The following is an 18,483-nucleotide window of genomic DNA, read 5'->3' as shown; positions in this document are numbered from 1 at the left end:
TTGACCATTTCCATTTAATTAATTTATTTATAAGGACAGTAGTCCTTTGGCAAGATGTTATGAGAACCATCAATTGACTCAGTTGTTCCCAGATGTCAAGTTAGCAATAGAATATAGTTTACAAAAGCACATAAAAGCACACAAAAACACAAAACAAAGGGGAAAAAAACAAGACACATTAATTAATTATTAACCAGCTTGATTGAGCACCCAATGATAGTTGACAGCTAGGCCAGCAAAACTCTTGCAAAAACATACCTTCAGCTGGTTTACCCAACTTATTATGGTAATTTAGCTGGTTTTCCTTGTCATACCACCTCAAGCTGGTCATTTTAGCTGGTGTTGCTGGTCTTACATTGCTGGTTTAACTGGCCATGACAGCTTATGTTGGTCATTCTAGCAAACCAGCATGACCATATTACACCATTGTAAGCTGGGAAAACCAGCTAGACCAGCAAAACTCCAAAACTCTTGCAAAAACATACCTTCAGCTGGTCAACCATCATAGGGTGGTAAAACTAGCTGGTCAACCAGCAAACCACCTTAAGCTGGTCAGGCTGTTTTTTCAGCAGGGGAGTCATCTGTATCATCTTACACCAGTTGTATCCCACGTGTCATGAGTCATGTCACCTGTGGAAGTTCTCAGATGATTCTGCAGTTGTGGGTTGTGTCAGTGATATTGAGGAGACAGAGTACAGGCAACAGGTGGACCACTTTGTGACATGGTGCAGAAGTAGAAAACTACAAATACGTGCGTGTTCTCATAGACAATAAACTGGATAAGAGGTACAACATACATTTGTATGAGTACATGACAATAAACTATTTGAACTTGAACTTTGAACACTGAGGCTGTACAAGAAGGGTCAGAGCAGACTCTATTTCTTGAGAAAGCTCAAGTCATTTAATGTTTGCAGCAAAAATGTTGCAGATGTTTTATCAGAGTGTTTGCAAAACAGCAAACACATTGATTTACAAAACTCTAAATACATTTCTCTACTTTAGACATAGAAAACTCAGATATTGTCTCCTCTTTGCAATTTCAAGACACTACCTTCCAAACATACACACCCATGAAGCAATTGTTTAAACACAACTATCTGGTGTGAAGACACTTGATTGCTTAACTGTAAACTCAACAATCGGTCCTAAACACTGGGAAACAGGTGTGCCCTTGTCAACAACAGAAATTGAAGGCAATGTAGCACAGAGAGGAAGAGGAGGAAGAAACACTTTTGTAAAGCGTTTTTTATGAAATTGAAAACTAAGTCAAAGGCTGAGAATTAGTGTATGGTTTTGCACATTTGGCATGGGGTTATGGTATTGGGTACGGTTAGGGTTCATGAATTATCATGAATTATCATGAATTCATGCATGAATTAATTCATGAGTTATGCATTACTTCATTCCTTTATATCTTATGAATCATCAGGAATTGACATGAGTTCATAGTCTCTCATTCATGACCTCATGCATGAACAACACATCAACTAAAGCATTAGGTATGATGGGTACATCATTATGATTTATGATTTATTAAGCATGATCATCATGATTACATGAATGTAAGGTAGCTTGTGAGTTCATCATGTTTGTGGCCCCTCAAATAAAGTGTTAACAATGGCATGTATTTACAGAACTGCACAAGATGTGCTCAAATCAGAATTTGAGTAGTGATGACCACATTTTTGGCAGCAAAATAAATCATGATCATTCTTAATAAATCATAAATCATAATGATGTGCCCACCATACTTAATGCTTTAGTTGATGTGTTGTTCATGTATGAGGTCACAAATGACATAATATGAACTCATGTAAATTTCTGATGATTCATGAGATATTAAGGAATTAAGTAATACATAAATCATGAATTAATTAATGCATGAATTCATGATAATTCATGTACCCTTACCATAAAGTGTTACCTAGTATTGTATATGGTGTAATGGGGTTATAGTGACATGTTTACTGTAAAGATTGTATACAACGATTTTGTGTGTAAGCAGTTGAAGAAAAACTGTAGTGTACTTCACAATGTGGAGAGAAAAAAGTCCTCAATGTACAGGTCTGGTCTTATGTGTCGTGTTTGGTCTGTATATCCTTGTCCTCCAAATTATCCTCTAATTCTACTTGAACAATATTTCTGAAAAGAAAATCAAGCATACACTATATCCTAGGAAAACCTGTTTTGTCAAAATGTATTGATGACATTAGTAATAATGTCATGTCATGTCATGTTAGATAATCAGATCATATGATGGATGTGTTTGTGATATGAAGGTAAAATAAAAGAGAGTAATCTGCACACCATATAGCTCCCTTGAAAGGTTTTTTTTATTTTTGCAATGTTTCGAGCCCCTGGCTCTTCCTCAGGCTATCAACCAGTGTATCACAATATACCTTCCTCACACGTGAATCCAATTAGATAATCAGTCCCGCACTTAATACATTCAATCAATTTATCAATTTACATTGCATTGATACAGTCCCAGTGTGTGTAAAGTGCTTGTGTTTGTGATATGACAACAAAATAGAGTTTGATAAATATTGTATAGTTTTGACTGAAGTTTTTCATTTTGCAAAAGAGCAAAGGGATTCTGCTAATTGTCTGTAGTGTTGTGTTAATTGTGTGTAGTGTTTTGGAAAATAAGGCCCTGTTTTCAAAATTGTGCTTAAGCAATCATAAAAAAAACTGTAAAAATGTCCACATTTCCCCTTTAAGCTTCTGTCTCACCTATGACATGATTACCCAACATGATTACCAGAATTTTCATCATAATCATAATCATGACAATGCCCCATTTGTCTTGTCAATGTTCAATCCTAGCTATCTTGCTGTCAACAAAAAAGGCCCCCTCTCATAGTACATATTCTCTCTTTTGAGTCTCTTAACTCAGATAACTACTGTGGGCTATTTATAGTGTTCAGGAAACACCTGCAGACATGATAGCCAAGGATCCCCGCTCCTGCTTCCTGGTTATGAAACAAGCAAACCGCAGTAGTGTGTTCTTTGGTCACTATTTTCTTTGTGGCTGCATGGTGATTTAAAAGTTCTCTGGAATTCAGAGAAATAGCTATACGTTTCTGTTACCATCCTAGCTGCTCTACACAAATCACTTGTTCTGCACAGTTAAAACAATGGTCTACAAAACTTTGTCCATGACATGTACTAATTTAAGATGTTTGAGTCAGGTTATGAAAAGATGGGTATAAACAATAGATCTTGAAACTTTTGATATTTTAGAGGTATGTCCAGGTGAGGCAGACAAATGTATTAATAATTAAATAAAATACTGCATCTATAATACTCTAGCTGCCACCATTGTGGTCCTGAGCAAAGACCGAGTTGCTCAGGGAGTCTGGCAAGTCCCTCCACTCGGCAGCCATATTGCAACACACTTTGGGCACTTATCAGGCATCTATTTCGGGCAGAACTGCACATGTGCAAGGCTTCATGACACCAACCATGCTCTAGAGGCGAGATCACAACACATGATTTGCACAATGTATTCACATGTCGACCTTTGGTCGCGGAAGGGCGGGATATGTGTAGACAACTGCCATATTGGCATTACGAACTAACCCCATATGGAAGATTTTCTGAGCGCTGTGTTTCCTCAAGAGTCCTAGCTTCACAAGAGTTTAAATAACTGCATGAATACCTCCCAATATTTTAATGTCTCTGGAACAGGAATAAATAAATATTTCACAGTGTAGCCTAGCTCTGAAACCGCTAGTTGCAAACTACTAACAGTGAAGGTATGACAAAGATACTTGTCAAATGCTTTGGCCTGTGATTCTCTCACAATATGTTGGGAAAAAGAAACATTTATGTCACCTTCAATTTTGGAAGTATTCTCTGCCCTGAGATGTACAGGCTGGTGTACAACAACAACCTGTAGACTCAGCAAGTCTTAGTCACTGTTACAAGTTTTCTGAAGTGATCTTCAGGAAGCAGATCCCATGGGTATCAAAACATACCATAACTGAGACATTTTGTAGCATTTTGTCTCATCACTTATTATACCAGCTTTTATAGCATTTAAATGGTCAATACAGAAAATGAAATCCAGAACTTTTCTAAAAATTATGTATTTTTCCAAGTAAGAATACCACTTCACATATAAGTATACAGGTTATCTTTAAACTTAGTTAACAAGTGTGAATAATTAACAAAATATGTTGGATATATTAATTTGTTTAATGAGTACTCAAGACTCCACAAATGATTAGCTTACTGATGCAAATTATATTCAGAGGTAACTCTGAACTACACATCTGAATTATACAGTCAGAGGTTTTTGTTAGGGCATTTATCACTGTGCCCCCCATCCACACAGTGATAGACTACTTGACAAAAACATGGTCTTCATGATCTTCACACACACACACACACACACACACACACACACACACACACACAGACATGCACATGCAGTGAATATTTTTTTTTTTAGTTCTGAATCAATGTGGTGGTCCCTAAACATTGCTGAATATCATTACAAAACCCCTCTCTGTATCTCTGTGCTGGGCAATACTAGCTGTGTCTTGTTAGTTTTCCGGTTCACTCACATTAGATGGGATTAGAGATGGGTTACATGAACTGGGGTGCATTGGCTAACCTCCGTAGCAATCTTGGTACATTCCAATTGAGTAATCAATTTTTCTAATTGTATCACGTAAGGATATACTGGGAAAAAAGGAAACGAGGGATTGTCACAGTTACTAAACCATAAAACATGAAATTAAACAAATTCATGTTTTTCTTGCCTTCAAACACAATGATATTACGTGGGACTGACATATTTTTCCACAGCAATGAATTTATCCGACAGAATCATGTTAGATCCATGTGAAGCACCTAATTACTGAACCAGTAAGGCAAATGAACATATTGAATGCCTTGGTGTCACCATTTCATTGTATTTCCGTCAGGGCTTTGAACCGGTTCAAGGAACGAAAACGAAAACCGGGAACTTTTTGTATTTTACAGGGAACAGAAACGAAACCGGAAACGTTATTATTTTTTATGTTCTGGAACAGGAACACTTATTTAAAAATAATGGTAACCGGTTAATACTGGTTTTTTTTCGTTCCTTAAGTTTTCGTTGCCTAATTAGCTAAAAAAAAAAAGTAATTATTTTCCTGCACACGTTACCATGACGGCTGAGGTTCACTTCCTGTATGACATCACATCAGACATTCGCTGACTGAATAGACAGAGCGGTGGATTACAAAGACTCCACTCCACATCTTAAATAAGAGGTAAATTACGATCCATCGTTAATTAAAACGCTCATTCCAAACACAATATCAATAGCTATATTTGTCGACTCCACGTTAATGATGGACTAGCGAACATTTGGCTAAATGGCCTTCCCCCCCCCCCCCCCCCCGACAGTTGGAATTTGTTGTTGCCCGAGTGGCAAAACCGTGTCTTAATAATGTGGTTATACGTTTGTGTGGAAATGTTCTCTTTTAACAATAAACTACACATTTGAAATAATTGTAGACCTATTTAATTATTATTATTAATAATAATATAATTATTATTATTTAATAATGGTTGTAATATTATTACATTTGCAATAATATGTAGGTAATATGCAATAATATTTTGTTGATGAAGTAATATTTCCATTATTTAACAGTTGTTACATACACATGCACTAATGATTAGTTAGGGTGAGGATACATATTTTATAAACCACTTCCTAATACTATAATTTATGATTAACTCAGGAGTTACAAGTGGTTAGTTAATGATATTTTGTGAGCTTATCTAAAGTGAGGACTTTCTGCCTTGCAACACATTTTCAAATGAGTTGTAAAGATTACATTCACATTCATTCATTTAGCAGACAAGCAACATACACATGTCAATTAAATTGAAGGCCATTGACATAACAGTGAAAGCTGGGAATCAAACCCCCCACTTTTCAGGCTACTGCATGCTAGTCCAGCTCCTTATCCACTACCTTAGCCTAGACAGAAATCCCTACAACTATGCAACAGTTTCTGTTTTCTTCTACTACAGAAGAGTAGAAGAAAACAGAAGAGTTAAGCATTTATTAACCATCTGTAAACTATTATTAAATGCTGAATTCTTAATTTGTAAAGCATTATTCCTACATTAATTCTCATCTGTAAATCATGTTTACACACAGTTAAAAAATGGTTTGTTCATAGTAAACACGCATTTCTATATTATATTTTTAAATTGACTGTTGTGATACCATTGGGCAGAGGTAGTGTAGTGGATAGGGAGCCGGGTTAACATGCAGTAATCCATAAAGTTGGGGGTTCAAGCCCTGGCGTCCTCCAATGTGGCCTTGCCCTTTAATTTCATTGGCATGTGTAAGTCGCTTTGGGTGAAAGTTTCGGCTAAATGAATAAATGCAAGAGTAAACTTTACAACACATTTGTAAATGTGTTGCAAGGCATAAAACGTTCCTCACTTTAGATGAGCTCACAAAATATCATTAACTAACCACTTGTAACTCCTGAGTTAATTATTAATTATAGTATTAGGAATTGGTTTATAAAATATGTATCCTGTGGTCATGAAATCCTGTGAAAGACTGGTGTTGAGCCACCTGAAGGACATAACAGGTCTCCTGCTGGACTCCCTGCAGTTTGCCTATAGGGCAAACAGGTCGGCGGATGATGCCGTCAATATGGGACTGGAATACATCCTGCACCACCTCGACTCCCCAGGGACGTATGCCAGAATCCTATTTGGGGACTTCAGCTCAGCGTTCAACACCATCATGCCTGAACTCCTACATCAGAAACTCACCCAGTTCTCAGTGCCTGCCTCTACCTGTCAGTGGATCATCAGCTTTCTGATTGACAGGCAGCAGCATGTCAGACTGGGGAGCATCTCATCCCAAACCTGGTCCATCAGTACAGGTGTCCCACACTGTCCTCTCCCCGCTGCTCTTCTTTCTCTACACTAATGACTGCACCTCAAAGAGCCCGTCTGTAAAACTCCTGAAGTTTGCAGATGACACCACCGTCATTGGTTTGATCCAGGATGGTGACGAGTCTGCTTACAGACAGGAGGTGGAACAGCTGGTCCAATGGTGCAGTCAGAACCACCTGGAATTAAACCCCAAGAAGACTGTGGAGATTACATGGACTTTAGGAGAAGTCACCACCCACTCACCCCCCTCACCATCCAGAACGACATCATGTCCATCCCCACACTGACTCTGTCCAGAAAAAGTTCCAGCAGAGGTTATGCAGAAGACTGAGTTTGGGCCTTTAACATACTCAAAATGTCATTACAAGTGCTGTGTAACATGAACATGATCCTTACGAGACACCACTATGCATGTTTAACTCTAATTGTTAACTTTAATTGTGAAGAAACAGCATACATCCAGTACTCGGTGACCTCGAACAGCACGGCTCTATGTTAACAATGTCCGGAGGTCCCCTTTAAGCTCCTGTTCTACCTATGTACTCAACATGACCACCAGAATTTCCATCATAATCATAATTGTGACAATGCTCAATTTGTGCTATCAATGTTCAATCCTAGCTATCTTGTTGTCAACAAAAAAGGCTCTCGAGTCTCTTAACTCAGAGAATTACTGTGGGCTATTTATAGAAGTCATGAAACACCTGCAGACAAGATAGCCAAGGATTCCCATTCCTGCTTCCTTGTTATGAAATAAGCAAACCGCAGTAATATGTTCTTTGGTCACTATTTTCTTTGTGGCTGCATGATCATTGAAAAGTTATCTGGAATTCAGAGAAATATCTAAAATTTTCTGTTACCATCCTAGCTGCTGTACACAAATCACTTGTTCTGCACAGTTAAAACATTACATTACATTACATTACATTACATTTGGCTGACGCTTTTTTAACCAAAGTGACTAACAACATGGTAAACAGTAAGTTTTAGAATAATTCTCACAATTTTAGGACAGTTTAAAAAACATTAGAGTACAGTAAGAATAAGTGCGTCGGTGAGTGCTGTTTTTAACAGTTACTTGTCAGTTTAAAACGGCTGGTGAGTGTTAGGATCAGTAAGACTTGTTGTAAGTGTTGCTATGAGAGTAGATGTTCTCTAAAGAGCTGGGTCTTCAGGAGTTTTTTGAAAGTGGAGAAGGATGTCCCTGCCCTTGTAGGAACTGGCCGTGTGTTCCACCAACGAGGAACAACAGATGAGAAAAGTTTGGATTGGCTTGAGCGTACCGGTGGTAGAGCTAGACGTCGTTCGTCAGAGGAGCGCAGCGGTCTGGAGGTAGTGTAAGTCTGTATGAGGGCATTTAAGTAGGTGGGAGCAGAACCGGAGACTACTTTGTAGGCAAGCGTTAGAGACTTGAATTTGATGCGGGCCGCCATAGGTAGCCAGTGTAGCTGGATGAGCAGCGGGGTAACATGTGCCCTTTTGGGTTGGTTGTAGACCAGGCGCACCGCCGCGTTCTGGATCATCTGAAGTGGTTTCACTGCGCAGGCTGGGAGACCTGTCAGGAGGACATTGCAGTAGTCGAGTTGTGAGATGACTATTGCCTGAACCAGAAGTTGGGTAGCATCTTGAGTCAAGTAAGTCCTGATTTTCCGTATGTTGTAGAGTGCGAAACGGCATGACCGGGCGACTGAGGCAACATGATCTGAGAAGTTTAGTTGGTTGTCGAGAACAACTCCTAGATTTCTTGCAGTCCTGGTCGGTGAAACAGACAGGGAGTAAAATTTGATGTTGATGTCGTGGTGTATGGTAGGTTTAGCTGGGATGACCAGCAGTTCAGTCTTTGAGAGGTTCAGCTGGAGGTGGTGTGCCTTCATCCATGTAGCTATGTCTGAAAGGCAATCCAAGATCCGTGCTGAAACCAAGGGGTCATCAGGTGGAAAGGACAGATAGAGCTGTGTGTCGTCTGCATAGCAGTGGTATGAGAAGCTGTGCGAACGGATAATCTGTCCCAAGGAGGTGGTGTAGATAGCAAAGAGGAGGGGGCCCAGCACTGAGCCCTGGGGGACCCCTGTGGTGAGATGGTGAGGTGCAGATAGCTGACAAAGCCATGATACGTTAAACGAGCGTCCTGTGAGGTAGGATTCAAACCAGGAGAGAGCAGAACCGGAGATTCCCATGTCAGCGAGTATAGAGAGAAGGATACGGTGATTAACACACAAAAAACACACACAAAACACACAAAACATTGTGTCTCATCGTCCGATATACCGATTTAAGATGTTTGAGTTATGAAAGGATGGGTATTTAAGGAGAATTCCGGTGTGATATTGACCTAAAGTGTGTTGAAACATGATACCGAGTGTGAACGTATGTCTCATAGCCCATCTCGGCTTGTCCCATGCACTCCAAAATCTGGTGCTAGTTAGCCGATGAATTTAGTCACGAACAAGTCAAGCGACGAGTACAAATGAACAGGTATGATAAGGGATCAGATTCCAAAAATAATTCCATGGAAATGCATGGATTCCAGTTGCTTAACAACCTGTACAGGCTGGTGTACAACAACAATATGTAGACTCAGCAAGTCTGTTACAAGTTTTCTGAAGTGATCTTCAGGAAGCAGATCCCATGGGTATCAACTGAGACATTTTGAAATCATCACTTATTATACCAGCTTTTATAGCATTTAAATGCTCTATACAGAAAATGAAATCAATCAATCATCTCTAAATATTATGCATTTTAGCATAATAGTAAGTAAGAATACAATGTTGTAAAGTTGTCTTCAAAATTAGTTAACTAGTGTAAATAATTCACAAAATATTTTGCATATATTCATTTGCTTAACAAGTACTCAAGACTCCACAAATCATTATTACAACTTACTAATGAAAATTGTATTCAGAGGTACAAGTAACTCCTTCTGCATCTGAATACAGTCAGAGGTTTTTGCTATGACACTCATCACTGTGCCCCCCCTGATCCACACAGTGATAGACTACTTGACAAAAACATGGTCTTCATGATCTCTCTCACACACACACACACACACACACAGACACACACACACACACACACACACACAGAGAGAGAGAGGGAGACATACACATGCAGTGAATAGTTGAATGTTTTTTGTAGGGCTGTCAAAATAACTGATTAATTTTGATTAATTTATTTGAGAAAAAAATAACTGATTAAAAAAATAGCACAGATTAATCGATTCCGTATGACCTTTGACCCTGAGCCGTTGTAGCCAGTAACCATTAGACTGTAAAATGAAGGAGAGAGAAGAAAATGTGCTGCCTAGATCATTGATTGGAACATTTACTTTTAAAAAACGGCCTGATGGTGTGATAAAAATAAAGTGTTGATTAAAATAAAGTCCTCTGCAATATCTGCAGCAAGCAATTTGCATATCACCGGAGTTTGTCAACTCTAAAGTCGCACATCAATGCAAAAGAAATAGTGTTGACATTGAGGGGAGTGTAAATTTATTTTCATTGTGTCCCCTAGGTTATATCTGTGTCCTAAAATGCCATGTATGTGAAAAAAAACTTCTTCCCGAAGCACTTTTGAATTAATTTTCTCAGCATATTAGGTCATATCATAGTTTATTATGGCCATTATTTGAACAGTGAAAATAATAATAAAAGAGTTTTTGAACATTAATGTCACTAATGCTGATTATTCAATTATTCATTTGAATTTAAATATTTTAAATACTTTCACAGCATAAAAAATATATGCGATTCATTTAGATTAATTAATCACCGATTGACAGCCCTAGTTTGTTGTTCTAATTCAATGTGGTGGTCCCTAAACATTACTGAATATCATTACAAAACCTCTCTCTGTATCTCTGTGCTATGGCAATACTAGCGGTGTCTTGTTTTCCGGTTCACTCACATTAGCTGTGTCACAGATGGGATTAGAGATGGGTTACATGAACTGGGGTGCGTTTCTAAAAAGGGTCATTGGCTAAGCTCTGTCGCAGTCTTGGTAATTAGAACTGTCGTTCATGGATTTGGTGTTCCTAGTTCCAACAAGTTCCAATGATCAATCGTAAAAAGTTTTGTGGTTGGAACAAAAGACCAAGAGTAATCATTGAAGCGATATTTTTTTGCATTTCATTGTCATGGATATTTTGTTGTCAAAAGTATTTCACTTATAATGCTTTACATTTACATTATTATTTAGTCTTGAGTGCAGGGGTGTAATGACGGAAATAGTGATGGTGATTTGACACAGCTGCATCCACAACATCCACTCATGCATGCCTGTACATGAGTTACTGCTTAAAAAAGTCACATACAAACCCACCATTTTAATTAAGTTCAATTCTAGCTATGTATAATGCCACTGACAATAGACATAGTCTCCAAGTGCTCTACAGAGTCCAAGGCCAGAATCCTACAGCACCCTAAAGCACAAGCTGATGGTGGCAAGGAAAAGCAATATTTTAACATACAGCAGTCAAACCATATGCTCAACCATATGCTCCATATCATCTTCTGTACAACACACCCAAGCCATAGGCTACATAAGTTGATGTTCAGTTGGGTCAGTTAAATTCAGGTCAATTAAATTATAACAAAATACATTGTCTCAAGGGGAGGGGAGAAACTGTGTGGGTAGAATATATATAGGGCCAATCATGAACACAAATGCTGTGGAAGGAAGAACCATGTGGATGTAGTGGATTTTTTGTGGATGTTTTGGTGATTTTCCTTGTTTTTCCCCTTTTCTCTCTCTCTCTCTCTCTCTCTCTCTCTCTCTCTGTGTGTGTGTGTGTGTTGAGGTATTTTTTTGGCACATCATAGCATAATCACTCTCACATCAGTAGTAATTTATCTCTGTTTAACAACTTATGTCAGATATGCTGATGATCTGACATTGCAGATCTGTTCCCCGTTTGCCCAATAAAATGGCCTGCTGTGTCTTGGTTTTTGTTATGGCTTGTACCAATGTGGTTGCCCCCACACAGTGATACAACTGAGTTCAAAAACTCCTCCCACTGTCTAACTTGTAGACCAGGGCCCACTTCCCCGAAAGCATCTTAAGCCTAAGAGCGTCGTAAAGTCCCTCTTACGAACGTCTTAAGATTTGCCGACTGTTTCCCGAAACCATCGTAGCTTAAGAGCATCGTGAAAACACTCGTAGATCTACGAGTGCTCCAGAGTACTCGTTACCGGCCAAGAGCGTCTTAACAGTACTTCTCACTGAGGTCACCAACAGGACATACAGAGGAATTACAACTTAGAATACATAATCCAATTTACGTTCCCATTCTTTATTATACTGTGATGAATCAGATTTTAGCGTGCAAAATAGCCTACATTTAATGGTCATAATAATGTGATGAAAAGCGGACAAAAATGCAATCAAGTTATGAAACGAGACGTTGCCAGAATAGTTTGACATTATCTTTGCTAAGTGAATATTGTATTAGGCCTATGAGGTAAAAAGCAGAGAAAGCAACATGTGGTTTAGTCTGTAGCCTACTACATCAAAATCTAAGCCTACACATTTCCTCTCTTTCTTACTCGACTTCTTTCTTATCTTCAAACGTGTTCTTAAGTGGCACCGCGAAAAAATATTGCATGGTGCAACAATCTAATCTTAAAATAATTACAATTATTTATGTCTCTGTGTGGTATATAACCTACTTGGGATGCTTACATGCAGATGTCAAAGTGTTTCTATGGGCCCTGCACCTTTTTAAACAAAAATATATTTAAAACTTGTTTATGCGGATAAGTTTAAGGCCCACGAGCCAAATACAGCCCACCACATAATTTTATATGACCCACGAAAGTTGCTTTTTTTAGAGTAGCCATAACGTTTAGCCTGGAAAATCCAGACCCTGATAATCTAGAAAGATTAAGGGTCAGGGCCAACTTCCCCGACGGAGACACGCTCTTAAGAGGGTTTTCTACGATTCAACTTACGATCGTTCGTTTGGTTTTTCCGACTGTTTCCCGAACATGCTCGTAGCGTGAACGCGCGTGCACTCCTCTTAAGATGCTCTTAAGGGGAGCTGTCCACGTTAATAGTTCTGAAATATCCTCTGATTTGACGGTGATGTCAGGTGACTGCACGTCACAGCTATAGGCCTACCATTTAAACTTCGGATCTACACATTAATTCACATCAATACGAAAATAGAAACACTTTGACATCTGCACGTAAGCATCCCACGTAAGTTATATACCACACAGAGACATAAATAATTGTAATTATTTTAAGATTAGATTGTTGCACCATGCAATAATTTTTCGCGGTGTCACTTAAGAACACGTGTTGAAGATAAGAAAGAAGTCGAGTAAGAAAGAGAGGAAATGTGTAGGCTTAGATTTTTATGCAGTAGGCTACAGACTAAACCACATGTTGCGTTCTCTGCTTTTTACCTCCTAGGCCTAATAAAATATAGCCTTCACCTAGCAAAGATAATGTCAAACTATTCTGGCAACGTCTCGTTTCATAACTTGATTGCATTTTTGTCCGCTTTTCATCACATTATTATGACCATTAAATGTGGGCTATTTTGCACGCTAAAATCTGATTCATCACAGGTAGGGCAAACACAATAAAGAATGGAAACGTAAGTTGGATTATGTATTCTAAATTGTAATTCCTCTGTATGTCCTGTTGGTGACCTCAGTGAGAAGTAGTAGCCTATAAAGAGGAAAAAACGCACGCACATCCCGATCTAATCCTGGGTGCTGGACAAAACACTTACGATGAGAGAGAAGGGAAAAAAAGTCCGCAACACCAGTATATGCTCCCAAGTTATAGTTTAATTACCGTGACGTTTCGGGCCCACTCAAGCCCTTCATCAGACGTCGGTCAGACACGACCTCAGTGAGAAGTAGGCCTACTGTTGAGACGCTCTTAGCCGGTAACGCGTACTTTGGAGCACTCGTAGATGAGTGTTTTCACGACGCTCTTAAGCTACGATGGTTTCGGGAAACAGTCGGCAAATCTTAAGACGTTCGTAGAGGGACTTTACGACGCTCTTAGGCTTAAGATGCTTTCGGGGAACTGGGCCCTGGCAAAGAGCAATGTAATGGCCCAACTCGAGGGGCGGCAACAAGCATGCATTTAAAAATCTCACTGCACGCAATTGGTAACACTAGACCATGTTTAATCTGAATGATTTTGGACTTCGACGCAATCGGATAACACTATGACCAATGTGTACTGTCCTCCAAACGTTGCAGCGCTGTCTTTATCAGTTTAGCTGGTTCCCCGGACTGCAAGGGGAAAAAGTAACGTTCATCATTGCTCTTTGCCAGAGTGTCTCGCAGAGACAATTCCATTGTGTTCTCGCGAGAACTCTGGATTTCCAGGGTACAACACTTTAGTATTTACTTCGAAATTGCCTTTAATCTGCTAATCTGGTAAATTAATAGCATATTATGTTATAATAACACAGAAATGTTAGTGGGTACAGTGTTTCCCACAGAATTGAATTCTATTTGTGGTGGTAGGTTTGCAGAATTAACCTGAATGCAACAGTTTTTAACAAATTAGTGCAGTGTGGTTATGATTCTAACCAGATTTAAGCACAATTTAGTACAACCAGGAAAATCATTGTGTGGTGTTCAATGTTGCTATTGTGGTGGGCCGCCACAAATAAGTCAATGTATGGGAAACACTGGGGTACCAACACACACTATATTTTTATATTATGTAAATGCATATACATTGATGCACAACAAGCATGTTTTTGTTACGAAACTCATTTAAAAAAAAAAAAAAACTGTACAATAGTTACACTTGAATATCTGCTTGCCGTAATGGTTATAGTTTAGTCATAAAATGCACAATTGTTTTGCTTATCAGCCTAACTATTATGGTAATTCTTTTTTCAAAGCTAGTCAATTTGTTGCTAGTCAATACTAATAGAATGCAGAGGCAATTGTGCAATAATATTCTAACTATTTAAGCAATATAGCACGAGTGAGAGTGGGGTTGGTCATGGATATTCCCACGGGTGTTGTTCGGCCGTAGCCACGAGGCCGGAGACATCGTTCTTACGCATCAAAAAACAGTTCCCTTTTCAATAGACAGCGTCTTGGTTGCTAGGTAACCAACATCCCAGATCCCTCTTTACGGGTCTTTGTGGTTTACGTGTCTTCTTGAAAGAAATGTTGAAAGTCGGGCTGAAATCACATTCATATCTAGCTTTGCTGCATGCATGTTACAAGGACACTGGGCCATGTCATGTAAGGGACATGGTACTGCAAAAAACGGAAACATAGCCTAATTGCAGAACCACTCAACTTTATTAATTTATGGTGAATAAATGTTACACTACTGTGCACAGCCCCATATGTTTTTCTGACACCATGCTAGCACGTTAGCAGCGGTTAGCTAACTATGCTTACGTTGGTTATCTACAAGTCTCCTCCAAGTGACAATCATATTATTGGCCCTACACAATGCTGGCAATGCTGAGAACAGTTAGCATCCTCGTTTATCTTACTTACATTGAGTTAACTGTGTGGCTTAATCCACAGATGTGGTGAAGCACTGTTTCGTTATGGTTTGCTAAGGAGTAACCAATTGCTTAAAATAGTGGAGAGCTGGGATGAGAACATTGTGTCAAATCTTCGCATTGTATCGCGGAGTGATTTATTATTAGCTGTGCAAAGTCTGAGTTGAAATGTCCAGGGATATTCCAACTCATGGAACGTCTCTCGGCCAATCAGAAACAAATAAATAGTTCCATAGAACCCAATTGTTGTATAATATGATACATTTACATTTTACAACAGTTACAACCGGCCCTTTGAGCGCAATCATAATACTGATGTGGCCCATGATGAAAATGGGTTTGACACCCGATCTACACTGTTGACTGTTTAGACGTCTCTTAGGCATATTGTTTTTTTTTACTTTCTGGAAAACTATATTGGTCTTTGAAAAATTATGCTGAGGTGGCGTAAGATACAAGCTATGTATTTGCCTTTATAATTTTATTTATATTTTGATGAACACTGGCTGGCACAGCAAGGCAATAATTCATCAATATTTCCCATTTAGCTATAAGCAGATGCAACCACTAGTTTTTGTAATTGTAGGAGCCATAGTGGTAGCCCGAAGAATGCACACTGATAAAGACTCCTACAAAAACACCTCCCTTAGCAGGAAGCAGGCTCTGACTAGAAAATCACGATACATGTGTCCATGTTAGATAGACCCACAAAGTTAAGTAGACAAAGGTTTTCAGAACTAACATAGCTGACACACTGAAAGTTGATTTTATTGTTGATTTTATTGTGTACATCGGTTGCACATGGTTGAAATGTCTAAAATTAGTCTAGCAATTCTCTTTCGGTTTAAAACATTTGATTCATGCTGTGGTCACTCAATTTGATCAAGTAATTCCAATAAAATTGATTAGGCTTAGGCCTACATGAAATATTCATGTGATTTAAACGTGATTGTGTTATACAGGTGCCATGTAGTGGCACTTGAAGCTAGCTTTAAAGGTTAAGTAGCCTACTGTAGGCCTTCTACAGATAGGTTTTTGTCAAGGTCTGTAACACCGTGGCCGCTATTGCACAGTGGTTTACATCTTGACAAAAACTGACTGAATTTGCAACATATATGGACATTAGTGTATGTATCCGTGTGCGAGGTTATTCCTGTCTATTCACTCATTCATTCGTCCTTTCATCATTCACCGCAATCGGCGTCAGTGTCTGTGAATGCAATATTGCCTTGTTATTCTGCATTTTCAGTTCCACAATAGTATACATGTATGGTTAAAGTACAATGCTTCGTACGGAGTCTTTTCACTATTATATTTTCATGAAATCTAGTGTATCGATGCAGAGCAAACCTTTGCCATTAACCCAAGATAGAAATGTTACCACGATGACGCATACGGTCAACAAGGTTTTTGTACAACTTTGCACCACTGTGGTCGTAGTTATTATCACAGTGATAGATCGCAGAGCAAAAAGTAATTTCCAACAGACATGTCAACAACTGCTCCACTGTCACAGTTTCAGTGCTAACACGATGTATTGATAACGTGATGGTTCTGAGACATGAAAAAAGCCATTTTCTACAGTATCTCTTACCTCATGCTCTGCAAGTTGTTTCATGATGATGCTTCAATGGCACTAGAAGTAAGCAACACAATTGAAAACGACACAAGTTGACATATCAGGCTACTGTACTTGCTATGCCAGACAACTTAATCGCTGTCATTGCATTTTATTTCCTTACTAGCGTTGAATTCAACGCACTTGACAGCATTGTTAAACCAGCCTGAAAGGAAGTTGCAGAGGGTGGGAAAAACAGATTGTATGTCAAGCGAGCATTATATGGAATTTAAATGACAATTAATTGACAGATTCTATATTAGCATGTCTATCGTAATATGATTTAATAAAATTGATGTATTTATATTATTAATATTCTTTCAAAAGACATGTATGTAACATGTATACCGAGATATAGGCTCCCAAACTATTATTACAAATGACTGACTGATCAGACGACCAGAGCCAATTTTAACCCTTGTAAGGTGTGTTCATACTGTATTTCTGGTACTCAGTCAATGTTCCCCAGTCTGGTGGACCCAGCACACTATAGGCTTTTAAATCAATACAGCCATAACAATTTATGTAAAAATATTTTAACAGATGTTTACTTTTGCTCAATTACATTATCATTTATGGTTCATATTGGCCATTTACGCCTGTGAGATCACGTTGATCATTTTAGTTTTTTTGTTAGAAAACGAGGGGATTTAATTATAATAAAGGTAAAAACAAATATGTTGCAAGATTTTTGATCATTATTGATACTTATGTCTTAGACCTTAAGGGTGAACGTGCTTGGAATGTAACAATTTTGTAACTTTGTGTGGGAATAGCAGGCGAAGACAACATTCCTGCACACAGACACCTGCACTCAGACAGACACACAGACATGCACAGACGCACAGACACAGACACACACACACACATCAGGCCCAGTTAGGAGGAGGACACAGTTAAGGTACATAGCAGGTGCATAGCACCTACAATTATACCCAGTAGACCCGAACACCACATATGTAGGGGCGTGTACCGTGTGCAGTCATGGAAAATAAGTTATTTTTTATGTTCTTCACAAAAAATGAGCAAAGGCCAATGAGTTTGAGTTAGAAGAAATATGTAACAATAAATAACATCATTTTTCTTTTAGCAAACACCTTACAAGGGTTAATGGTAATATGGGCACATAATTAAGGATCAACTGTGATCATTTGAGTATAGCTTCTACTGACAACCTTGAATTAATGTATGGACTATACAGGTTTGTATACAAATACAGGTTCATGTTGTACTTTTATTATCTATCAAATTCATGACAATGCCCTTACACAAATGTGTTTCAGTTAAAACTGGACTCAGTATTGTCAGTCAGAGTCGGTATCCAAAATGTGAATAGAGCAATCTACTGTGAATATGAAATGTGAATAGAGCAATCACCTCTTTCCAGCTTTTTCAGTTTTAAAAAATGATAATGTGCTACAATAAATTGCTACATCAC

General features: G+C 38.6%; 1 protein-coding gene and 1 long non-coding RNA gene across 2 annotated transcripts in view; one reads left to right on the top strand and one right to left on the bottom strand.

The window, feature by feature from the left end:
- Positions 1-18,483, bottom strand: part of LOC121704901 — a 589,105-nt gene that overhangs the window by 16,938 nt on the left and 553,684 nt on the right. The gene's annotated exons all lie outside the window — the stretch shown is intronic.
- The window catches only part of LOC121704726, a 45,623-nt gene that overhangs the window by 1,133 nt on the left and 26,007 nt on the right, over positions 1-18,483 (top strand). The window contains exon 2 of the long non-coding RNA XR_006030630.1: positions 10,172-10,173. This is a non-coding gene — a long non-coding RNA (uncharacterized LOC121704726). The remainder of the gene's footprint in view (positions 1-10,171; positions 10,174-18,483) is intronic.

This window comes from Alosa sapidissima, chromosome 3 (genome assembly GCF_018492685.1).
Source record: "Alosa sapidissima isolate fAloSap1 chromosome 3, fAloSap1.pri, whole genome shotgun sequence".
NCBI classification, from domain to species: domain Eukaryota; kingdom Metazoa; phylum Chordata; class Actinopteri; order Clupeiformes; family Clupeidae; genus Alosa; species Alosa sapidissima.
The sequence above is the reverse complement of the archived record's forward strand: the minus strand, read 5'-3'. Positions and strand labels throughout refer to the sequence as shown.